The sequence below is a fragment of the Lepisosteus platostomus genome, chromosome 12, assembly GCF_059453375.1.
Source record: "Lepisosteus platostomus isolate fLepPlt1 chromosome 12, fLepPlt1.hap1, whole genome shotgun sequence".
Taxonomy (NCBI): domain Eukaryota; kingdom Metazoa; phylum Chordata; class Actinopteri; order Semionotiformes; family Lepisosteidae; genus Lepisosteus; species Lepisosteus platostomus.
Genome location: NC_142622.1, coordinates 14,489,080 through 14,516,514, shown reverse-complemented (window position 1 = coordinate 14,516,514; position 27,435 = coordinate 14,489,080). Strand labels below are relative to the sequence as shown.

Below are 27,435 nucleotides of genomic sequence, written 5' to 3'. Positions count from 1 at the left end.
ATGAAATAATGAAATGAATTACTTTCTGCTTCGCACATCATGGAAGCACACCATATATTGTACATTTGTATCCCCTCGAGTTAAATTCACTGCATTTACACTTAGTGCAAAACAAAAAGGGCCTGTTGCCATTGAGGAGCAAGGAGAGAAGTATTTGGATTCAGAATATCAAGATCTGAATTTCATTAGATGAGCAGTTTGCCTTAAGCACCGATCAATACTTGAAACAATTCTCTTCTTCTCTGCATCAAGAAGCCTTGTATTGATGTCAACAAAGGCTCATAAACATATACACTGTATTATGGAGTGCAAAAGATAACCCCATTAAACTCATATTGTTAATGCAGAATGCTTTTCTTTCCATATATCAATCTGTATATACTGTACAGTTTTAATTTTTTCATGACTGCTAATGAAATGTATACTTTAAACCAGTTTTAGCAATGATGCAAGGGAGAGATTGTGTAAAATGATCTAAACCTACTTCGATACCAGATCATAATCCCATAGTGATGTTTGTGATCTTATCTTTATATATATAAATTTAAAAAAATAGCTGTTTAAAGCTCTTCCATTCCCAGTGTAGTTTTTTATTGTTTTATTTATTTGTATCAGAACATAGTAGATCTGCAATAGATTAACAAACAGGGCTTCTCATCCAAAAATCTCAAAATTTGTGATGGTGACCAATCTGTACAGGCACAATGGTTGATAAGGTTATACTCAGAACCCTACTGTATTTTTCACCTGATGTCTGAGATGCAGTGAAGTAGATATGAGTGATAGCTTTGTACCATGTTAGGCTGTGTGTAGAGAGCCTACAGTATATCAACAGAATAACTGCTTTTATGGCCTATATACAGTAACAGGTCCTTGAGGGGATGGACTGTTTGACACTTGGAAAATTGTAAATGGGATTCCATAAGCAAAAACCTAAGCACAAAAGCAAAGTATTTCACTTATGGATCAAGGTTCGATTACAGTTTACTGTACATGTACAGTATATACTGTAAAGTAGCAGGGGTCCCAACCCTGGTCCTGGAGAACTTCTATCCAATTAGTCTTAAAGATCACCCTAAATCACCTGTTGTCCTGGACGTACAGTACTGTTGTTAAATACAGGTCTTTGAAAATTATTAAATTGTTGCCTATAAGACAAATTTCTAGGAACTGAAGGTCTTGGGTAGTAGATCACTGGTTTATAAAAGAATAATTCTTAAAATCAGCAGGTCAAAATAAGCACATTTCCTAAATTGTCCAAAATCCAGATTGTATAGCTTACACAGTACAAACATCAAAGCTTAACATAATATACTGTTGTACATTATATACAATAACTAACAGAAGTAACAGACCTAAGCACTGTGAATGTTAAAGTTGATAAAAAGGCTAATTGTGAAAATTCTCATGTACTGTACTTAGTTGCAATTGATAGATAAAAATCAAAGAGTGATGGTGATGCAAATTTCATGGATCAATTTTATTAAAATAAACTTCCATCAAATCATTATCTGATTTGGCTTTAAAATAAGACCAAGGATGTGTGGTTAAACAAAGATGTTTCTAAACTAAGTTGGAAACATTTTTATGGCAAAAGGATAAGGCTTGTAAACAGATAGCTTTATATCTGTTTAATCTAACCTTGCACAAAATCTTTCTATTACTTGGCATTAGCATATTAAACGACTTTTTGAAAGAGCCCTAAAAATCCAAACCCAGAGAATAACTTCAATGGTAGCTTGTGTCTGCTATGGATTAAGTAAATATGAACTTATTCTCATGTATTCTAGAAGCAGTATCACCAGATTTACATCTTTTCGTTCATGGAAGTAACTGCGGTGGAATGTTTTTTAGTAGAATTCCAGTCACTTATGAATACCAAATAAAAGAACAAATCAATAATGATATATTAGGTTTAAGTACACAGGAGGCACATTTGACTAAATTAGTCAAATATCTTTATGAAGATGTATTAGAAAAGCAAAGCTTCCGCTCAAAAAATATTGTGGAAGCAGAACTGCAACAATGCCAGAATTGGAAAAAGATGGAAGTAGCCAAGTAGTAGTTTTGAAGAGCATAAACATTGAATTAAGAACTTGAATTATGAACTCTTTGATGACGAACAATCTTGACAGGAGATTGGCTTAAGGGGTACCAATGAATGGAGTATTGTAATTAAGCCTAACTCAGATATTTTTCAGATATTGTTTGTGTAACTGACAGCCTTTGCCTTACAGCATACAGTCTTTCAACTTTGTTTTACATTTTGCAGGTTTTGAGTCATCTGTTGACTGCTGTGTTACTGTTTTTGGGTGTTGTCTTTTGTTTTCCTCCATCAAAGCTTGCATCAGCAGAACAAGGAGGGAATTCAGTATGAGACATTTTGCTGCAGTTGTACAGGTAAAGAGTCCGTGGGTGAAGTGAAATGTTTCGTGAGGGGCAGTTTTTATCTTGTTCTTGGCTATTGTTATTTTCTGATTTGTTCTGTTATCCCTACAGTACATGAGCATGTGATTCTGTTTTTTCTTTCTTCTGCATTGCATTATTTTTTGTGTTGGTCCTCTGCATTCCAGATGGCCTGCTTGACTATCCATTTAATACAACCACAATTTCTCAGACATTTCCCATTTGTTCCCTTTGGTCCCATTTTTTACATGTTACCAAATTTCATTGCTTCACCGTGTCATTTAATAGCATAGAGTTGTTTGAACAGGCCAATTAGCCTTATAAAATCTATGTATGAGCAGTATATGTATTATAGTTTTATAAGTTTAATGTTTTTATATACAGAATGTTATATTATCTCCAGATGAAAAAATATACTTCCTCCACATAGCTGTATTAAATCATGATCTGGAGGGTGACAGGATGTGTAAAGCTCTAAATTTGAACTCTCACAAAGTGTACCCTACGTTAATTAAACGACTGAAAGTGCAGCAGCCTGTGTCTTAAATTAATTGCTTTCTATTATATTACACTGCAGCAGATAGCCCAACTTGTATTATTAACATTGTTGTACATTCTCCTACATTCAATTTTCCTAAACAGTATTATTCAAAGAAATTCCTCTCTTCTCTGGAACATTCCAAATTTCTGTCAGAGCACATTTCTGCTTTGTTAATTAAATGGGCAAAAGTGCAGTGGCCTGTATCCTATTTCTATCAAATCCATAATTTAGAACATTTATAACAACCTGCTAGTAATACCAGCTTTCCAGACTTTTCCATTCTTCAAAATGATTCTACATAGTAATGGGTGTTGAGAAGAAAGCTACATGTCTGCTAAGAGAAGTATTTTATGCTTTTGTTAATTAAATGAACAAAAGTGCAGCAGGCTGTATCCTATATAACAACTTTGACTAATAAAAAAGTAATAGACAATCTTCTGCTTTCGATTCTTTTGAATACTATTATACAAGGTAATAGAGTTTTGGAATGGGAACTTCTAGATGGCTGTCAGAAGGAGCATTTCTTCTTTTTTTGATTAAATGACTAAGTGCAGCAGTCTGTATCCTATCTCAGCTATTGCATCTATTGGATTGGATTATTTTACATTTTGATTGAAATGATGTCACAAGCAGATAAAAGCAGGCCTGGCCGTTGTAATTGAATCAGCCCGAGTTGTTTATTCTAGTGATCTACAGCGGTGATTCGCGTGTCCTAACATCCAATGCATAAAAGATCCACTCTTGTTTAACACACTACTGATTAGATCTGTTTAAAATGGCAAAACAACAGCGTTTGCTTCCAGAGATGGGCAAGCATAAAGATAATACATAAAATTGCATGTGCGAGGTGGGGGTGGTGAGGTGCATGTGTGTGAGTCTGTGTGGATGCACCATCTGCTTAACTTTCCATGTGTGACCAAAACTTTCAATAAATAAATTTCACATGGCATGGATGCCAGATGCAAGCAGGGCTTTGACTGACAACGTTTAAATAACAGTTAATAGGAAATGGCAAATGTAAAAGGCTCTCATGCTGGGTTTTTCCAGTGGCTCTTGTTCAAGAATTTAAAACAGCCTTTGTACACAGAGACTTTAAAGAAGCATTTATTATTTATTAGACAATGGACACATATGATTCTATTTTTAAAAGCCTTGGGATATAACTGAAACTGATTCTGTCCACTACATATACACTCACAGACTCATAAATATAAGGACTTAAGAATATTACTTCAGTGCTTCTACATTACTAGAAATAGAGAGCTTTTATTTTAAGAAAACATTAAATGTGTTAATGGATTTGCGAACCACCTTGTATCATGTTAAGGAAATGGTTTCTAATGAAACCTATGTCCGCCTTCAGTAAAAGATCATGAACATGACATTTCAACCAGAATACAGTACATATCCACAAAACCATTGTATGACAACTTAATTAAATTAAAGAAAATTATATTATTCATTAAAAACCATTAAAATAATAAGCAAGATAATGGGCATTTAATACAATTTCATCTTTTGTATATGGACCTTATTACACATTAATTAAGCTTTGGATGGAGGAAAAGGTCTTCAATACAATGCACCTAATAATGTGAAAAAATTACAAAATTATACATAGCAAAATACACAATATCAATTTGGGGTATGCAATGGAATTATTAATGTCCTTAAAGCTGACATTATACTGAGACCATAATCATACTTCTTAATCGAAATATATACTTCTGGGACAGTGTTTAAAAATTCCAACCAAGGAGTTTTCCTTCTTTCTTCTGCAGTTTCCTAAATATCCTCAAGAAGAAGGCTTACAGTTCTTGAAAACCTTCTACTGAAATTCATCCCATAGATACAGTATATCAGCAATATACAGTAAGTTACAAAACAATGTTTCCTCTATATTATTAAAAACATGTATTTATTCATTTGATTAATAAAGAATGAATTAATTCAGTAAAATGACTTTGAATACAACTCTTCTTTTATCCATACCACTAATTTAATTAAGATATTTTTTAACAAAAAATGTTTTGAATTTCATTAACTATCACACTTATTCTATGTATTCAAATACACAGGTGCATAGACCTTGTAGCTTCATAATAGGCTTGCTGTGATTATTCCACTGTATTGAGAAAAGAAAACTAAAAAATCTTTAAATGAAAATAAATTGGGAGAAAGACCGTCGCCTCAGAAATTCTGAGTGAGATGTCTTGATTGAATGTGGACCACTTAAGACCGCTTTAAAACAAATATGGACCATCATAGTGCTAAAAATGCTTTTCTTTATATGGTCTTTATACACATGAATGAAAATAAAGCATACAATAAATCTAATGTACACGATTTATCTTTTCCATTTTTGTTTTCTCTTAATAAATAGATTAAATCCTATAATAACATATTTCAGACATGAATCTGTCTGCAAATCTGCAAATAAAGAGAATTATGCTCCTTATCCTGTAAAAGTAATGCTCAAAACCCTGTCATGTGTGACCGTCATGGTCTGCGAGGCTTGTATCTTCGCTGCTCCACCCCACTGGTTCGTCCCGCAACTACCGGGGCGCAAATCCGGGTCTCCAGCGTAACACAACAGGGAACCAACCGCATGAGCTAAAGGAGACCTTCCCCAGCCCAGGCAGCTGAGGTCCCTGCTATGCGCAGGGAGGGCGATGACGTCACCGTGCCCAAACTAGCTCCGCTACGCCCTCCCCTGCTGACTTCGCCTCGGCAAAGGACACTCCTGTCTGAGTCACGGCACCAATGTGACTGTTGCGGTTCTGCGCGGGCTCGTGCCCTCGCCGCTCCACCCCGCCGGTTCGTCCCGCAATACCTGGGCGCCAACCCAGGTCTCCGGCATAACGCAACAGGGAACCAGCCGCATGAGCTAAAGGAGACCTCCCCCAGCCCAGGCGGCTGAGGTCCCTGCTACTGTACATGCAGGGAGGGCGATGACATCACCGCGTCCAAATTAGGTCCACTACACATGCATTTTGACTTCATTTCAGGAATAAAGTGGTTTGGAGTTGATTAAAAGATTGAAACTGAATTATTGTACTGTGATTTCAATTTTTTTTAACTAATTCTTTGGAGAAATTTTGACTTAATTATTAACTTACAAAGTGTCTTTTAAATGAATTTGTAACTAATTATAAACTACTCGATAAGGTTAAATTTACAATTCTGTCCTAAATTCTTTGCTTCATTTCATATTTTCCTGAAATGAAATTCATAACACTATATACTGGTCAAGGAGCTATCATTAGTAACTGAGTTCCAAAATTATGTTAAAACATTCAATAGTCAACATTTAAACTTTGTAATTGATTTTGAAATGATCACTTAGTTGTTTATCTAAGTATCTTATACATTTAAGTTATATACATTGAACACTATATATACTGTATTATATATGATAAAACATAAAATGTTTAAAAAACAAAAATTAAAAATAGAAAATGTTCTAAAAATGTACAGTATATACCATCTGTTTCAAGATTCACTATATCTCTGCTAAATAATGTTATAAGAAATTGGTGACCTTTGTCCTGACTCATCTATATATTACATTATATGAAAGATGTGGATCATCTATTTAATCCTTCATGTTTCAGACACATTTGAACAGCCATAATCAATCATTCCTATTACTGGCCACATAATTTGCTCCGTGAGCTTTGACCTTTGTTCAGCAGGACAAAGATTTTATCACTTTTTACAGCCTCCTACTATACTAGTGTCACCTTAGTTGTGACTGACTGGTTACATTTCTAATCTTAATACATTTGATGTATCATTTTATCAGCAGCAGCAACATTTACAACATCTGCATTGCCAGCCACATATACACATACTGTAAATGCAGTGGTTTGTAAAAACCTAATTAAAAGACATTTGCCAGTTGTGCTTTTTAAGGTAGGATATATCCCAATTTTCACATACACTACATATGTATGCCAATTATGACAATTCCTTTTAACTTTTCTGCTGAATGGACTGTTATCTTTAAATTATAAGAGTGTATATAACAACTTGTAACTGAATCTCGAATTTTGTCAGTTACTGATTCAATAGGTTTTTGTTTGTTAAAATTCAGATTTGCAGAATTTTAAAATAAGGCAAATCATTTTGAATGAGCACCTGATGGAAACTTTGGTGTATAATTCACTTTGGTGAATTATATTGTAAATGATTTGTGATCAGAAGTATAGATGCATAGACTCTACTAAAAGTCACTGTGCAATGTAAATTTAATCTGAACATTATAAGTGGCTGCAGGAGGCATAGCCACTTATGGCTGTGACCACACTATGTGGTCAGTTCTTTAATTTCTGGAATTGAACAGGGAATGGCCATTGGGTGTCATATGGAGTGTATGTAGTGTAGCATTTGTGTCAAATATGAGGCAAACATAGATAATCTCATCAGGAAATGAAACATAAATCAGTGTCAAAAGTAGGAATAACAACAATGATATACAGTAGTTAGTGATCTGGCCAAGTGACCAGAAATGTGTTATAAAGTAGACTCACATGAGAGACTCTAAATAAGTAAACAAACATTTTGGAAACTGGATTAACCGACTTCAAAAGTGAATTTAAAGCTATAGTTTTTTTATATAGGATCACATGTTATACATTTTCAGGAGAAAACAAATATAACATTTAGAAAATCATGGAGGCCTACTAATTCTGGAATGTTTTCTGCATTTAATGCAAAAATCATGTAGAGACAAATTGGTAAATTATTTTAATAAAACTTTGCTGACCCAGTGATGCATCATGACAACTACAGGTGGATTTTATTTATTTTTCAGTCCATGGCTATAGATACCTGTTTTCCCTAACTTAAGGAAAAATACGCTGATTTTTCTTTAACAAAATCAATCGACATACAGTATACTGGTGCACAACAGATTTATATACATGTATGATAAAATTGCAATAGTAACACTATGGAATTATGATGACCACATTATTAAACTGTTAGAACAAATTGGGTTTATTTAAATATTCTAATTTTAGATCAGTCATTTTGTTTGTAAATTACATTAACTACAGTTCATAGATACATTTGCTCCAGGGTGATGAGATACTTTTACACAAAAGCTTCTTCAAGCATTTCATTATGCTGGCAGATTATATTTTAAACTGAGGTAAAATGCATTCTCAATAATACCTATTACATATAATAAGGTAAATAGTTTTGTTCTTTAGTTTCTACTGCATTTAGCTTTATATATTATGCTAAAAATGATCAAAATTCAAAACAATACCAGAAATATCCAAAATTATAACTGGCCTTGGAAGCCACATACAGTGTACACCAAATAATGTAGTGAATCTAATTTGTTTTTCTTTAAAAAAAGCATCGGATGATGTTCTCAATGTCCTCAACAGTTTTAAAACCCAGCATCTTTTACAAAAACATGTTCAATTAAAAGCTAGAGGCTATTAGAAGACTGCACGAAAAAACAAAATTTGTTGAATTGAGGATTTTAGGAACTGTCATTTTCAATTCCCTTGTTAATTCAAATTATAGAGCATGTCTACAATAATCAGACATTTAACATTAAAAAGGATGTATTTCTTTTTAGCACTCATGGGGATTATGATCCAAAAATAAACTGGCAGTGTCTTTAGTTCAGTAATATCTGCTTCTGGGCAATGAGGCTGCAAAAATATACTGAAAGACCCACTAAAAGCTTCAACAACTCCATCTCTGCTGTGAACTTCTGGGACTCATTACTCCAACAAAATAATAAAACAGAGCTCTGAATGAAAGGCAAGTGAGTGTGAGAGTCAGACAATTACATTTTTTAGATTGAAACTTTTCATGCAAAACAGTGTGAAAGCAAACACATTATGTGTTTGTATTTCACAACATTTCTCAAGAAGGTAAATAGTGACTTGTTTTCTTTTGAACCCCTTTAAAAACGAGCACACTTGCTTTACACAGAATGACCTTTTCCTTAACTGCACGGGTCAGATGTTTCAAAAATATGAATCTCCTCAGAATGGACATAATAATGAGGAAATGTTGGCCATTAACTATTAAAAATATGATTTATGTTCCATAAAACAGTTAAATGGTACGGCCGCATAACAGTATAGATTTCCTTTCCATTAAGGTAATAGTTTTATTGTAGCATAATTATGAAATAAAAAAGGCGCATACCTGGCAAACTTTACAACGTATCAGGGACTCTTAAATGTGCAAATGTTTCCACACACAAGTAACATGGGTCAATTGCAAACGGGATAGTGGTAATGATTAAATCATTAAAATTTTGTCTATGCTTCACAGAGCATAGAGAAAATTAACTTCCCACCAACCTCATTTTTCTGCTGAACATGAAATAATGATTTTCTGCCAGTATAATTACAAAGCTAACATCTGATAGAGTCAGCATCCAGGGGGGATTATCACATGCATGAGTATTAGACCTCATTACCAGCTTGACTGCAAAATTATTACATCTTGTAATTGGATGGTGAGATTTATATACAGATTGGCTGGGTTCTCTGTAAGATTGTAATTACAAGCTTCGTTGGTTTGCTACTTATCACACCGTGCAGGAGGAGGCAAAAAACAAGCAGAGGAAAGACCATTTCATTAAGCTGTAACCCTATCAAGGGAGGAGCACTGTTACATCCCCCTCTATTTATTAGGCCAAACAGAGCTGTTTGCAGAAGGGGGGCCATTTATTACCAGCTGACAAATGGGATTTCATTTATTTAACCTCAGCGATCTATTTCGGCAAAATGTATAAACGAGCCATCCGTTTTATGATTCCAGAGTCAACGCCTCAATTATCTAAAGGCTAACTGACTGTTAAAGCACCCATCTGCTAGGATGAATTCATTGATTTAATTTGCCTCATGTTGCTGAACTACGGAAGTAAAAAAAAACACATTCAATGTACTTGAGTGAGTGTCTGGGTGTGTATGTGTGTGTATTTTTTTTTTATTCTTCAGCACGATACAAGAAGGCAATCAATAGCCAGCTTAAATTTTATGAGACAAGGAGTTAAGTTGTTCAGCTCAAGCAGGGAACACCTTTGTTCTCCTATAACAAGTAATCTCTGTTGTGGAATTAATATTGACAACTTGGCTCCTTTACAGCTAATTTTGTAGCCACAAGAACCAATCAGGGTGCCTGTGGTAATAGAGTTGTTATTAGAGTTCATTATAAAGGGCTGTGGATCAATGGAAGTGTTCAGAGATGGGAGGTTGTGCTTCAGAAGAATGCTTATGTGTGTAATGGAAGCAAAAGGGTTGTAATGCCCTTGAATTTTTATTACTGCTTGTACTTGTTTTCCTGTAGTATTAGGTTACAAAAATATAACTGGCATACCACACTTACCTTTCCTTTTTAATATCTGAATATTTAAGTAACAGGAATTTGCATTACTAAGGTCAAAATGTTCTTCTGCTTTATTTTTAGTTCTCATAAGCATGCTGGTATAAGAATTGTGCAGAAGGCTTAAAACTAGAGACTGAGAAAGAACTCCACTTAGAATAGCTGAAACCCCCACAGGCATTACGGGACAATTTGAATTAAAAGAAAAGTTTATAAAGGGACTTTCCATTATAAGTCTTTATAACTTTAACTCCTTAGAGAGCTACTGTAAGTGCACAAAATAAATAAGACATGAGAATATAAGGTGCAGTATGTAGTAGCCCTACAATTTCTTTAAAATTCAGAATGAAACAAGGTTGAAAAAGTTGAAAAATAGAAAATTCTTTCTACAATCATTTAAAAACTCAAAGGTGATCTTTTTCTCATAAAGAATCCACATAATGAATTATCAGAGATGCTAGCAAATAGTGCTTAACAACTGTCAATATTAATAAAATCACAATCTCTATAACAAAATCACAGTTATGCAACTTAATGAGTTCAACAACTTAAGTCCAATTTAGCCAACATTTACAAATATATAGAATTACTATATGTGTAATTGACAGTCTTCTTTTCTCTCTTTAGATGATAGCAAATATTTTGTCTGTTCTTCAATATGCTGTTACTGGAGTCTTAAGTGTATGTGATGGCTGTCTGATTCTTTTTCAGTTGTGAATGGACAGTAATTTTCTGACATACTGTATGAATTTATTTTTATGTGTAGAAAGGATAATTTAAAGTATCTCCAAGAGCTAATCCTTAATGTAGAAGTAAATGTAGATGGAGAAGTCCAGCTCTCTTTGCAGCTGGTCAGACATCTGATAACTGCAGTGTTTATGGTTCTTTAAGAAGCAATCATCATTAGAAAAACTGGCATATAATATTTTTATGGACAAGAACAATTTTAGAGACAATCTACAGTACATTGCCTCTTATTTGTATTCCAAACTAACCATGGCCCTATCTGCATGCTTTAAACTGACCTAAGAAATGTCAGAGGTTACAGGAAAGGCATTTGTTTCTAGAGTACATAAGAGTTCCTACAGTAAGTGACCATGACCTTATCTACACTCATTATGGAGTCACATTCTAATTTTTCATTTGACCAGAAGAACAGGTCAAAAGTTATATATTGCTGATACAATTATGCAATCAATCAGTTTTATTCAGTTGTGCACTACATAAATCCCATAGCTTTTTTATTTCACACTTGATTATTCATGAACGTATAATATTCTACTAGATATGTACAGTATGTATCACAACAAACACAAATATGCATATTAAGCATACCTGAAAATTGATTAGCTCAAAATGAAGTAATGAGTGGGAGCCTTTATATAGTTTAGGTACAGTATATCACGGTTCATTACAATGTGCCTCACACATGCCTCACACAAGAAAATATCAAATATCAAGTACAATGTTTTTTTTTCCAGCAAAACCTATGTAGTGAAATGAAAAAAAAAATCAACCTGTTCTAAGCTAGGTTAAGTCTTGAACAATAGATAGCATTGTTAACCATAATTCAGAATTTGTACTTTCAAAGGTTTCATAGAATAATTTTTAAAATTGTGAGAGAGAACAATATGACAGCAGCCATGACTTTTAAGATAGCAACAATGAATGTCATGAATACGTTTCGCAGACAACAACCTACTTTATGCATACCATGTTTTGCTTTACCCAGCTTCTTGGTTTTGGATGTGATTTCCACCAAATCCACAATGGCAACCAAAACATGTGTCAGATTAAACTTCTGCCAAATTTCCACAGTTGCCCTGTAGGCTGTTGGATTTTACAGTCATTTGAAAACAACATTGGAAGAAACAATGATGACCAATAACAAAAGATTCTTGCTGGAGTTAAGACCCTGAGCAAGAATTTCTGTCTGCATATTTATACCATTAAATTCTAAATTGATTCCATATGAAGCTCTGAAGATGTGTCCTCAAAACGTCTAAAACCTTTTTAGAAAAATATTAAAGTGATTTTATGTCAGTAAATGTTTGTGTCCTAATTAAATGATTGAGTTACATTTATTGTGATAGAATGCAGTATTTTTACTTTCTATTTTAATATTGACTACTACAAAATTGCAACGCAGAAGCAAATAATGTTTTGTATAATTCCAAGTAATCTAAATAAAAATATAAATAAAAAATAAATAAAAACAAGATTATTTATTCTGTAACACATGTAAGGTTATTTTGTCTCAATATACGAACGTGAATATTACTATTATAATTATCATAATCCTTAACATCATCTAGTTGTTTCACTTTCCCAAGAATGCAGTTCAACTGTAAAGATTTTTCAACTCAATTTGCAAAATGAGTAATTTGAACTCAGTCTTTGAATTCCCATGTCTCTGACAGTCAATAATTTTCTATTTAAGTGAAATGGTACACATTAACCCTGGCCAGCTTGTGACTCTGCTCTTCATTGATCAGATAAACAGTTGTGAGATATTTTATTACAGAATGACGCAGTCATTTAAGCATCTTTTCATCTAAAATGGGATTATATTGGACATGAAATAGCAAGAAACTTGTTTCCCAAGGGAACTATCAGTGGAAATTATAGAGCACCAGCTTTTACTGAAAATGGCTCTTTATAGCTTCTTTTTTATCTTATGCTCAAATCAAATTAAAACTGACTGTCTGTCTCTGACCTGCTATTAATCAGAAAGAAGCTATGCCCTGGTGATTTGTTGGCTTGACCTGTCTTCAAGCAACAGACTCTTAAACTACGCTGTACAACTGAAAATTAGGAAATGTTATCTTCTGCTGTTAAAAGGACTGATACACATCAAATCTTTTCCATTTTTCTTCTTGCTTGTCGTCAATTTAATGATATACTGTATTGAAAAAAAGCATACTGTATACCAACTTTTATTCATCAGTATTTCTCTATGGGATAGTCAGCTGCTGTTTAGATTTATAGAAGGTTGCAGTTATGGAAATGCATCTATTTTGATTTAAACCTGGTTGACGGAGAGAAAACAAAATACACATAAATGGTGAATGTTCATAATGTAATGAGTACCACATACTGTAGATTGATAAATATATCACTGACCTTCCTAATTTACACCAATGACCTACAGTAGGTTTCATAATAGTAAATTAAATTTATTGATTACACAAAATAGGAGAATTATCAAATACTGTGAAACCTGCAAAAGAAATTCAAAAAGATTTTGAAAAAAGTCAAGATTGAACAAACACTCAATAGATAACATTTAATGTTATCTATTGAATGCAGAGTGCTAAATGCTGATATAAAGGCAGAGTTTTACATTAAAAAAGTTGTTAAAACATACTAGAAATATAAATTGGGAAACTAAGTTTAATGTGCAGAATTTTATTCAAGAAATATATTTTTAAAACTGTGCAATGCACTAGTTATATGTTTAGAATTCTGTTTTTTATTTCAGTCTCCATAATACAAAAAATCTGCTTTAGAATCTATCCAGGGAAGAACACTCAGGCAAATTAAAAATATTTTGCTTGCCTTGAACACTGAAGATTATGAGAGAACATGATTCAAAATCAAAGGCATGGACAAAGTCAACCCTATTGAATTCTTCAAAATGTACAATGAAACAATCTAGAGGATATAGATAGAACTAAAGGGAAATACATTTTAAAAAAGGAAACAGAAGGTGCTACTTTATACAAAATGTTGATAACATATGGAACAAGTTAACCAGGTAATGCTAATACTGACAATTCTTTCATGACAGCATGAGATCGTCAGACCTTTGAACCGAATGCAACCTTTATGTACAGCATCTGAAGGAAAGCTGAAAAAATAACAATGGGCTTATTTCTCTTCCAGTGAATTGTCAAGGTATTCAAATTTTGTAATACATACCAGTAGCAATCTACTAGCCAGTATTGTTTTCAGGATGAGGGAGGAAACCATGTCACTCACTATCAATCCACATGAACAGATCATGTGAACTCTAAACAAATTGTACCCCAGTTTGGAATCAAGCCCAGGACCCAAGAGCCATGAGGCAGAATGATGTAAGTAGGTGTATGATTAGCCAATCAAGTCAAATAACTGCTACAAAGATTATGATGCTTTTAAAGGAGCAATCACTGAACAAATGGAAAAGTGACACAAAGGCTGTTCTATAATGTGTATTTCCATGCTATTGTGCAAAGAAGTGTATTGGAGTTTTTGAAAACAATAATAGTATTATTAAAAGACTGATCCCACATTCCCACAATCTTATTAAATTAGCACTTCATTTTCAAAAGAAACAAGCAAATTTTAAATTAAGCAAGTCAAACTGTTGGAAGGGGTTCTCTGATAAAAAACAATGCTAGATAATTTGTAAGATAAGTTTATAATATACTTTAATTTTAAACATGTAAACATCTGTGTTTTGGTTTTTTTTAACGTTTCTTTCAGTTTTTCTTCAGCAGTAGTGTAAAAAAAGCAATAGCTGTATTGTAACTAAAAGAAACAAATCAATTGCAAAATGATAAAGAGGATCTCCTGAGTTAAATTCCACTGAGCCTTGGAGCCAAATACTTTCCTGAGCTGAGATAAGATTGTACATGGCAGTCAAAACTGGCTATCATTACTTTCTCCTTGTCCTGTGGCTGGAAATGATTGAACAGAAAAAATAAAAGTGCCTGCAATTTCACTTAATTGAATAAATTTTATAAACCCAGCACAGACAAACCAACATATCTTCATCGCATTTCCTTATGAAGATTGTCAGTGTGAGATGAAGCAAATTACTCTACAGTCAGTTTCACAATAAAATGTCCTTCATTTTGAATCCTTAAAATGACTAAATGGCTTTATCCCTTTAGAATAACTATAGGTATACATTTGTTTAGAAATATCAAAACCATAGAAATTTCTGTTTGGTCAGGGTTTGCTATAAAACCAAACTGGTTAATAAATAAAAATTCAAAGTAGACTTTTAATTGCTGTCAGCACTTTTTGATGAAAGTGTCAGTTTACTAATTACAACAGGGAATGAGGCACAATGGAAACTGAAACAAAGCCAAAACAATTCAGAAGATAATGGAATGATAAAGTCTCTGAGGAAAAGGCAGTAGCCACTCTGTAATCATTTTAACAGTTTATTTTATTTTTGTTTATAACACTATACTCTGCCAAAATAAAATGAGCACTTTTATAGCACAGCACACTTATTTGAGTTGATGATCCTAAAGTAATACAGCTTGCATCTTAAATTTTTCACATGGGGTGAAGACTTTTCTTTATCAACCATTTTATCTTTGCACAACTTGCTTAACAAATATCTTGGTTTATTCTAAAACAGTTTCTTGCACACCTATTTTGTTCTTGTTTATGTTTAAAATAAGCACATCAGGGTGGGTATAACCCAGTATTTTTAACCTTTGTCGAGTACATAGATACATACTGTATATTCTCTGGGACACCTCCTGGCTTCTGATTCGGACCACAGCTTGATCTGTCTAGGTACCATATTTAAATAATTATACTGTGACCTAATATTAACTCAACAAAAGAGGCATCAGCACTAACCAGCTATCCATGTCTGCTCTTGAACAGACATTATATATGTAAACCTCTTATGCTGACTAACATTTGTTTAGATGATTGATCAACAATGGGTCTACTGTTAAAGTTATAGGTTAAAAGTTTGTGGTCATTGTTAAAAATATTTGTAAGTATACAAAAATATTGAAAATCTGGTTCTTTTGCTGCTTCCTGGGATGTTATTCAGAAATGACATTTCACCAAAATGTGGATGTGGGAGGGAAAAAGGAAATTACATTTTGCTAGTGCATTGGAATGAACTGAAATTAAACTAAAACTAAAAGATAGATCATGCAGATAATCTGTATGTTCTAAACATGTCTATAAAATCTTAACAAAGACAAGTATATTGAGCATTAAAATAAACCTTGCTCACAACTGCAGTAAAATCCTAGCTGACAATTGTAGCAGACAGTAATTGATATTTTCTTGAACAGACAGGACACAGGTAAATTCATTATGCTGATTAACATTTGTCATTAATAGGACTTATTAACAGAGGGTGCTGTCAAAGTTGCAGGCTACTCATGTGTGTGGCAACCTCTGAAAGCAGCTGTAACGCTGCAATATGTGATTTGCACCAGGTTTCAGATGCAGTCTTGTGCCAGTATTCTGTCCCATTCCTTTCCTAGATCCTAAACAAGCATGTACAGTACCTGTTCACTGGTCTTTGAGCTCCTAGAAACCACATCAGCTCACAAATGTTCAACGGGACTTAACTCTGGCAATTAAGGAGCCCACAGCATAACTGTGGCATAAGAAGGCATTAGCTGAATTAAAACAGTACAGTCAGTTTTGCCTCAATTAAAACCACACTGTCAGTTTCTTTTAAAGATTGGTGACACAAACCAAAATAAAGTCCAGTGAGCAGAACCATTGCTCATTGAACACCAGCACATGTTTTCAACTCTATAGAATACCAGAGGGAGAACAAAAGGATAGAAAATGATTGAATGATATCATATCATAACTAAAGTACCAAGCTGAAAACAAACATTTATTTTTATTTTAACTTTTGTACCTTAACTACAAAAAAATTGAAATAATGAAGGTACTATTTATTCCATACAGTATATTCCCAGCAAGAAATTTCAACTTTTTAATTCTAAGGTTTTAAGTATAATGATGAATATCAAGAAAAAATCATTCTTTACTCAATGTAAGTCAAAGATTCTGACATTTTACATGTTTGAACCCTGACATCTGAACACAAAAAATGACCGCAAATTGCACAAACGGGTAAAATAGTGGAACAGTACGTTGAGTTGAGGACAACCCTATGAGGTCTGCCAGATATACATTTTCTTCATCTGCTTGCAAAAATTACTTCAAACAGCTGTAATCAGATGTTTTTGTAGGTCTTACCTCTGAAAGAGGAGTCTTGTTCTTATGGTCAGTCATCACCATGGAAGTCTCTTTGCCACCGAGGAACAAAATCAAAGAGCAGCCTGAAAGAATAGAGCAGATGGGAGTGATTTTCCCCATTAAAGATTCCACGGACTGGTGTGCTGGCTGTTGTGGTAAACCACAACAACGGTCTTTGTGCTAAAAACCAAATATGAAAATAGAAATGTGTTGATCTCACACATTCTTCTAAAAGAACATACTGATAGACTCATGTTCCCTGTGGTCAATGAAACACCTGCTCATTTTGAGGGACTCTCAGTTTTCATAAAGCTACTGTACATGCCATAACAGGGCTCTTACAGGTCCATTGAATTGGTTTCTCTTACCACATTCACTACACCTTAAGAAAGAAATTGTTTCAGAGACTACCATTTGGTATCTCGTCAGCCCCAGAACATTATCAGAAGTAAATCTCAAATCTGATTACTGGCCAAGCCAATATTTTTTAGATTATGCTACAAAATAATGAAAACTTGTGCGCTTTTGAGTATATAGCCTATCATTTTGTTTGCTTTTGTATTGCTTGCCCATATTGTCTATAAGATGTAAATGATATGTCAGCACCAAAACCTACGTCTTTTTTATATCATATTTTAACTCTGTTTTTTCCATTTTGTATTTCTAGTTTGTGTTTACTATTTGCAGTACCCTGCACTTAGATGCATTAAATTGCATCTACCAGGTTTTTGTCAAGTCTTCAGTTCTATCTATTCCTTTTCATTTGCTGCTTCTAAAGTGTTTGCTAATTGTTTTAATATCTACAAATGTAACTAGTTTACTAAACTATACCAAAATCTGATCTGATCCTAGTGTGAGACATATTTGGGTTAACATGTTCAGTGTTTTGTGTGTGGTAATATGTTTGGTGCGAGTGAAGTTTTATTTAATCTCAGACCCAGAGAAAAGTGTGGTGTGGACAGTTGAGGAGAGAATGCAGGGTCGCGCTGTGTCCGTTATTCTTTTTCTTCTTCTTGCTTGGTTGGCGAGTTTTGTTTTGTTTTTATCAATCAATAAAGTTTGATAATCAGCCAGTGAAAGCTCTGTTTTCCTTTACATGTATGCCTAAAACCCTATACCGAACCCAGGATTTTACACTAGTATAGTTTCCAGTGGTACAGTACCTAATTACCTTTGTGACAATTTGTGATTTCATACCTAGTCTCTGATCTCTGTTTTTAATTTATTAAACATTTTTCATGCATTGTCCATGGCTCCTCTGGCTTACCATGAAATCGCTAACTGTGAAAATTGTGCAAAAGGTAGGTCTACAAAGCACCTACAGTACAAGGCAGTCCTGAGTTACAGATAGAATGTCCTTACATCTAGAGAAGTATTTAAAAGGAGTTTATAACAAAAGTTCGGATGGATGACAAGTTCAATCAGTCTCAGCTATCAGTAATGCATAATTCACTTCTGACATTAATGCTTTACCAAAAGCATTGTTAATACTTCACCTAACCTCCTTGTCTCTTGCATACTGTACATCTTTTTGCATCCCTCCTCCACTCCATCTCCAGCTGCCTCTTGGTCTCTTCTCACTATGAATTGGGGTCCTAACCTCCTTTTCCTATGGTCAGGAGCTATGCTCAATGGCTCAGCTAAACAGATTAAGACAAAGTTAGACTAAAACACTCCTCAATTCTTGGGTGTTCTTATACAGAGTGAAATGTATAATTGTGGGGTTAGGGTCTATGTTATGAAGAAAACCTCAGCGAGAAGAAGGAGATGTACAAGTATGGAGAGGATTGATTTACGTCTCAGTAAACTTTTCTGTGTTAGTTCAAGGTCAGTCAGAATAAAACAATTTGCATACATGAATGCTAGTGGGTGTTTGTTTTTCCTATCTAGTATAGTATAAAACAGGACAGGAACAAGCAAGCTATCGAGATTTCATGATGAAGATAATTCTTTCAAGAAATGGATGAGATCCTCATATCAATTAGCTACAAACAACTAATGAGATTAACAGGCCAAATGAACTTGTAACTAATCTTAAGCTATTACCTTCCTAAAAAACCCATCTAAATTTTCTTAAACCTCAACAATGTTACTGAGGGATCTGTTCCAGAGTTCTGTGATGTTGTGTTAAGACCTGCCTGTTTGTACTGTACAGGTATGTCTTTGTATGTATGCTCCTAGCATTCTCAAAAACAACTTACTAGATATAATTTCTAAAACTTTGCAAAAAATTAAAAGCAGATTTGTTTACCATTATTACATCCAATAATGTACATACTGGATTATTTTAAAGCACTATACTTTAAGTAGCATAAAATAAAACACTGACAAGAAAAGTGTGATTGAGCAAATAACACTTAACCTACATGTCTCTGGATCAGCCAGAGAATCTGAAGGCCACATATACACAATGTGCAAACTCCCAACAGACACGCAACCGAGATCAGGATTGAACCACAGATCATGGAGTTCATGGCAGTAGCATTATCCACAACACTGCTGTACCACCTGTAAGACCGTTTGGCTTTAGCACTAGTTCAATATAATCATCAACAACAAATACTGTAAAGAACTGCCTAGTTTCTAATCAACACCAATTAAAACCCAGTGTACAGTAATTCATGGAAAAACTAGGGTTTATAATGTAAAATAAACAAATGCATCTACATAATCTGTTTTGTGGTTCTGAACATGTTTGCTCTGTTATAAATGTGCTAGTTTGAGTGAGGAGTGCAAGAATTAAGGGTCACAGCCTTATAGAATCAAAGATAGCAGATTAAGGTAAAATTAGCATACTACTTTCTAGATTAAGATTTGGGGTCCTTTAATATTCAAATTGTATAGTGACTCCAGATGTTGAAAAAGCACATAAACTTGTGTCTTAAAAGCATCAGGTAGTTAAAATGGGATGTGACATTAATACAAATGACAAAATTTAACAAAATATTGCATGATTTATTTCCTTATGGTAACTAACAAAATCTCTCCAAAGAATATCTTGTTTTATTCAATCACAAAATAAATAAATCATGCAACCATAGACTTTCTAACATGTTGTCTACAACTGTCCAAACCACTATTAACGTTATGAGATCTATAGGTCAGCGAAACAGAGTTTGAAATATAAAGAGTGACTTGGGGATTCCAGTCTTCAGTGGACAATCTGCTCTGGTGGCTGGGTGTGCTGTTTCAGAGGTCTTATCCAATCAGACAGCTTGGCTGGCTCTTGTAAGCCACTGGAGAGAAGCCTGATGTGAAAAGCACTCTATCACTTAGGAAGGCACTCGTGCAGCTATTAATCCCTATGAAAGTTCCAAAGCCCGACACTGAGGGTGAAATATGTGCAAAATGGAGCGGTTGCTACCCATTACATTATTGATTATCACCTGACCCAGCAACGCCACCAGATGCCACAGAGGCTACTTAAATTTCCACTGCTTGTTTAAAGCTGCCACAGCTCATTTTGACTGCTGCTGTTTTTACTGGTGCCAGAATTGATTTGGCTAATGAAATCCATAATACACAGTGCTTCATAACTAACAGAAGGAGATCAAGTGTTCACAATATCTTAAGCAGTTTATCTCCAGGATGTGTCCCTGCAACTGATTACAGGCCACAGTGCCATGCAAATTAAAACTCAATTGTTTAACTAAGAATGAGAAGGAAAAGCGTGTTTAAGAGGGAAATCTGTTTAATATAAATATCGAACTACTTTCTTCACACAACTGAACATTGACATAACAGTTAATGTTTCGTGTTTGTTATATGTGTAATCTAAAGAATGACTATGGTATACAGTATGTAGCTAGTATGGAATTAAAATAAGGGTAAAACAATATTGCAAATTAGCTCTTGTCTAGAATACTGTAATTATTGGTGGTGACTTCATAAATCAAAAACATTAAACCCCTTTGTTAAATTATATACTGTATTTAATTTTAGGTTCATAAAATACCAAAATATGTATTTATATTTTACATAACAGCTTTTAATTTAGTTTTGTACCATATTTTTTATTTAAGGAAGTAAAAGTAAATGCTCCAAGAGAGTCTCAGCAATGTCATAAAAATATTCCTGTGCCATCTTTTACATCTGCTGTTGTGTACTTGTAAGACATTACTCAAGGGAGCAGGTTGCACATGTACTGAAATACTTCAGGACAAGAAGAGGATGGACAGTAAGTCTTACTTAAGTATTCTACATACACGACCAAGGATATATCTGTTAGCAAAATTCAAATAGCCAAAACCAAAGTCAAAATAACCCCTTCCCAACAATTTAACAAAATAATTTACATATGTGTTTGCACAGTGCATTTCACTTCTGTACCTGGCTGAAATTATAATGACTGGCAATTGTGAAGATAAGAGTCCCATTTCATAAAGGCTGATATAATTTTAGTTGGATTGTCAGAAGGGAACATGACTGCATTTTTAAACCTGGATTCAATTTATGTCAGATACATTAGAGATCGAGTATAGACTTTGGCAGTGGACTTTAGAGTAGAATAGTGTAGAACATCAAAGGAAAGGATGTTTTAAATGACAGGAGTGGGTCACTTAGTTTTCATTACAAAAATACATGCTTCAGACATTCTAAATAACAAATGATTTGATGTTTTGTTTTGTATTCTTATATCATAAGATGACAAAAAGTTATAGTAACCCAAATTAATTACAGTTTCTTGGTACCTGACAACAATAAATTTTGTGGCAAGTTGCTATTAAATGATTTCTTATGTTAATAAAACCGCTATAGAATAAGCATTTTATTGAAAATATACAAACATGAAATGTGCAATTACTATCCCATTATTTAATCTCTGAGTTTCAATACTGCGTTAAACAATAACACAAGGAGCTAATAAGTAAACAGCTCTCTCAGGCCTGTATAACATTTAATGAAATATAAACATTCTGCTCTATTTAGAAAACTTATTTTCATTATGCCTGTAATGTAAATTATTCTACTTTATATCAAGATATTAATGCTGTCTAACAGACTTCATCCAATGACCTGTAATGACTCTAAAGGTGTGTTTGCATGGTGAAGAGACTATAATCAGTTTTTATGGATTCATCACTTGCAACTGGAATTAAACTTGAGCTACAAAAAATTAAAAAAAAGTTTTTGCACTGTATGATTTTTTTTGTGTATACATAAATGATTTTGTGTCATTTTCAGATTCAGCATACTGCTTTTCCTGGTGAGGGTGCAGCAGACTTTGCGTACAAAGCAGGACAGCAAGTCCAAACTGCTCTGCTCCTGAACAGGACCTTCTATCCTCCCTTCTATCTGAGGGCAGATAGAAAGGGACAATTTAAAATGGCCAATCAAATCTTGCCTGGGATGTCAGGATGGTTGAAGCACATTACAGCACCTGTTAAAACAGGGAAAACATGCAAACAGAGACATACCAGAATCTGGAATCAAACCCAGGATCCTAGAGCTATGAAGCAGTATTTAATTTATGGAGTCATGAATATATTTCACATTGACTTAATATTTAGATTGATCATTTAAACACAGGTTAATACACATTAATACACACTTCTACTGTATTAATTCAAACTGCAATACAATGAATACAGTATTTTCCATTGTATTAAATTAATGTGTGGTGAAGCTTCATAGGTGCAAATGCCTTTATATCTTCTTTTATCAAATAACGGACGATGACAGTGCAATCTCTGTAACGGCATTCCTATTCAACCTTTACAGTACAAGTGGAACTACTGATATTTCTTTGTAATAGTATGTTTCTTTAGACATTATGAACAAATAATGCTTAGATGTGTTTAAACAAAGTATTCCCGAAAAAAGATTCTGGCCACATGTCCAATAATAATAGACTCCCATTAATGATTTGATGTTAATTATTTTTTTGATAGAGGTCAGGACAAAGTCTGCAAGGTCACACTATCCAAACTGAGTTTATAGAGAAGAAAATTGTGACCTTGGCTCTGGAATGTAATAACACTCAGGGATTCATGAAACCCCCCATAAAAAAGCCAGTTTTAAATATTTAATTGAGGAGTAAAAAAGGACAAAAATAACAGAGGAATATCAAACTTTTTTCTTTTAGTGACACAATAATGGATTCCATTATCATAATGGATATTTGTTCTAAAATGTTTGAAACACAATCCTTTTTGGCATTAAGATCTTTGGCCAGATTTCTCCACTGGAATAAAAAAAGGAAATGAAATACAACATTGTACTGTGATGTTTTATTTAACAGATGGGTTTAAGTTTGAATTCATAAGCCTTATAAGACTTCTCAAGTTGCAATATTTTAATACAATTTTAAGCTAATTTTTACCGAGTTGTTAGAATAATATTTACAGTCAACATTTATATTAATTCAGAACTTAACCACATTTTTATTGTCAAAAGCCCACTGTTATAAAGAGATGGTTTTACTTAACAGTGGACAATGATTCACAATACAGTACTGAAATAGTGGCTCTTATTTATATCTTGAATGGACAGCAGGTGGCGCCTGTTAAACTTTGATTACAGAAGAAAACTAGTCCTTATATGAAATATTTATCAACTTTTCTACAGCCAGAAATGATCACTTTAGCTGACAGGAGATTTTTCTGTACCTCAAAAAAAAAGTATGAAATTACAAGTTTCACAAATGCATTGCTTTACAATGGTTTTGTCTTGTTTGTTATTTTATATGTGTTTGTTTTTGAGTTTTTAAGCATTCTAAGTCAAGCGTAAGAACAACGTAGCTTTTTTAAAGTAAGTTATTAAGGTCTTGTATGCTTTCATCTTGTTGTTTTTAATACTCTAACACATTACTGTAACAGATTCGTTTTAGTCTGTAACATAAAAGGTCACATGGGGACATGCTTCAGATATTCATAATTGTGAAAAAGTATGACCAAGACATTCCAGAGAACAAATACGTGCTGACTTTGGGGTACAATGCAAATTACATTAAGGAGAAATCAGGAAACACACAGGTGGCACTTAATAAAGAGAGTTTTGGGATGTTGTAACAAAAGTCTAAGGTATTGAAGCTGATAGTGTGGAGTCCTTTAAGAAATGGTTTGATGGTATTCTTCTATCATTCAGACACTGCACGAACTAGCAAAAACAAACAAAGTATGCCTATTGCCCTGAGCCTCCTCTTCTTTGTAACCTCTTATGTCCTTTCATTCAATATTTTATCCTAGCTCTTCTGTCATTTAAAGACGACAGATTATTCACATTATAAGCTTATAATGATAAAATTATAAACTGATTGCCTCTATAGCCTTTGTAAATTCTTGCTCAAAATACTTACCAAATAAGAAAAAAAAATGGTGAAGAATATAATAAAGTGCAAAAACATCAATGTTATATTAAATTCTGTTAATAATGTGCTGGTTCAAAAAATATAATTTTAGGTATATGTCAAGGTTAACTTGTCAGTTAAATTAAGTGAATTACTTCATACAAAGACACTTGGCTTTTTCAATTGAAAGAGCATAATAAGATTGACATGTTGAAATGCTGGGCAACAATTTTAACACTTAATATTAAGTACTGTGCATTTAAATATTCATATTTGTGTTGAGTAAATCAATTAATTACTTGTACATCAGGAAAATATACATTTTTACAAGCTAAGCTGTGAAATTGTGTGCTCAATAAAGAATACACAAATGATATTCTGACTAAAAAAGTAGAAATACATAAACCATAAAAAGTCAAAATGTTGGTCTGTTATACCATATATACTGTATACAGAAAAAATAATGACAGTATTTAAAAATAATAATGGTATGTTATTTTAAAGATATTTGATTGGGACATACAGAAAATGTTTCTACTATATATTTTGAAAATTAAAACATGAATGATTTAATGCAAGTAATTAAGATTAGACATATGTAGGCCAGTATAGTAATTGTATGGTATTTATATTTTACTTTCTGAAAATATTGTTTTTTTTTCACCTGTTTTAATTTTAAAATGTATCATACAACCTAAGCACTTTTATTATATTGAACTCCACCTTAAATCTGTAACCGCTTATAACATGAGAACTCTATTTTTTTAAGTATCATCGGTCAACTTTACAAGATCTGTAAAACTACATTACTTTGGTTCTAATGAATCAAACAGGCTTTATGGACACAAAATATTTAAATACAATACTGCACCAGACTGCAAAACTGTTATTAAATCTTTAATATTTTTAGCTAATTATTTGCATTTGAAATAATTCTGGTTATTTTACGTTCAGTGGCTAGAAGTCCTTCCCAGGGGTTTTTACCTCCCAACCCCCTTTTAAGAGGTCATATTTCCAAGACTAGCATTTAAGTTCTTTGAGTCACGAAACCAATTTGCTGTAATTTTGTTCCAAACAACATCCCTCTAGTCACCTTTAATGGAATGACCTTTTAGTGTTTGTCTTGTGCCTTCATTACAAACAACTGTAATCAAAACTAGACAAAAAAAAACAGTTTCCATAAGGTGTGGTGCTTCAGTCATTCACAATATGCTTGGAAAAATGAGACCAGGCTCAATAAGCCAAAAAAGCATTTCATACATGACCTGTGCTGGGTTCAGACTTTCAGGCAATTCCCACATGGTTACCTTCTCCTCTCTTGATTTTTACTTAACCTCTTCTGAGGCTTTCCATCCCACTTACTTTACCTTCTGTAATTTAACAATCCTCTCTGTGATTTGATGGCCGTTTCTACTGGCACTGTTTTTTCTGACCTCCCTCTTAGTTCACCCTTGGCCTATTTACACTCAGCAATCCACTCTGTCCTACACACCTCACTCTGTCACCGGCTTCTGTGGCAGCTTTTCCACTGACCACATTTTACATGTCTGACTCCAACAGATTTAGTAACAAAATTAGTGGTTCAAAATCACTCATTAAAAACAATTTTTTCCACTACTTTGTGTAAAATTACTAATTGATCTATAATTAATTGAGGACATTTAGTCCTTGATTGGCCCTTGTGTGAGTGTGTGCATTTTTGTGTCTCTGTTTGCCCTGCAATGGACTGACTTCCCATCCATAGAGTACCCTGCCTTGCGCCCATTGCTTGCCAGGATTGACTCCAGCTCCCCTGTAACCATGAATTTAATGAAACAGTCAGAAAATGGATAGATGGATTTTTGTGCTCGTTAAGGAGACATAGCAGCACTTGAAATGGAAATTTCCCCCTTTCTAACCAAACCAGATAAGACGTAAGGTGCAAAATTAACCTTATGTCTCACTTCACCTTTTTGTCCATGCCCTTGACGGCAAAATTCTGTCTCTTTGCCTGTCTGTGTTTTTAGTTAACTCTCAAGACTCGGCCTAAAAACACTGTAATAAGATGTGTCAAGAATTATGGCAGTTTCAGCACAAATATCCAGTGAAGACCAAATCACAGAACTGATTTCATCACGTCTCCAGAAGTAGAAGGAATTAAAGGGGTAGAAAGGAATCCATCTTGCACACTGCTCCCTTACTAGCAAAATACCAGTTTCACTAGTTAGGATTCCTCTACCAAGGGAAGGTTAGAAACCCAAGGGATTACCACTGACCCCAGCAAATTCTTTTTCAGTATTGTTTCACAGTTAGAGGTAAACTGACTAGGTATTTTTAAACCTGGAACAAAATACAGTATATTTGAAATGCAATGTTTTCTTTCACTTTATGTACTTAAATTTACAAGTTAAACTTGAGATATATTTATTACAAGTAAAGCTACACTTGATATTTAGATTATCTTACAAAATAAAAAATATTAGTGTGATATTTTGTGATATAGTGATTATATTTTGTGGGCTTGGAGTGAGTGTCACTGAGAATAAAAAAAAGTAGTTGACAATTGTATTTAGATTTAAGATGTTTTAATATATTATGTTTAGACTGAGATTACAATTAAATTAGATACACCAAATTAGTTTTTGAATGTATTAATACATACTGTACATTCTAGCAAATTATTGTATTACACAGATACTGTAGTTCCAATAATATTGCGCAATACATATTACTAAAAAAGTACAAAACAAAGAAATTCCTAGTGTTCATGTAAATCTTTAATAGGTACAGTATATTGAAAATGTACAATGTCATGTGATTAACATATGAAAAGGATTTGATATTCCTTCAAGAATTAATGGATTATTATAACTATTTATAATTAAAGACTGGATTA

The 27,435-nt window shown here is 33.6% G+C and overlaps 1 long non-coding RNA gene across 2 annotated transcripts in view; it reads right to left on the bottom strand.

Moving 5' to 3' along the window:
- LOC148651134 (uncharacterized) overlaps window positions 1-25,968 on the bottom strand; it is a 200,064-nt gene extending 174,096 nt beyond the window's left edge. For both annotated transcript variants that reach the window (XR_015925669.1, XR_015925668.1), the window contains exons 1-2: window positions 25,826-25,968; window positions 17,273-17,355 (exon numbers count right to left, since the gene is read on the bottom strand). This is a non-coding gene — a long non-coding RNA (uncharacterized LOC148651134). The remainder of the gene's footprint in view (window positions 1-17,272; window positions 17,356-25,825) is intronic.
- Between the last annotated feature and the right edge of the window lie 1,467 nt (window positions 25,969-27,435).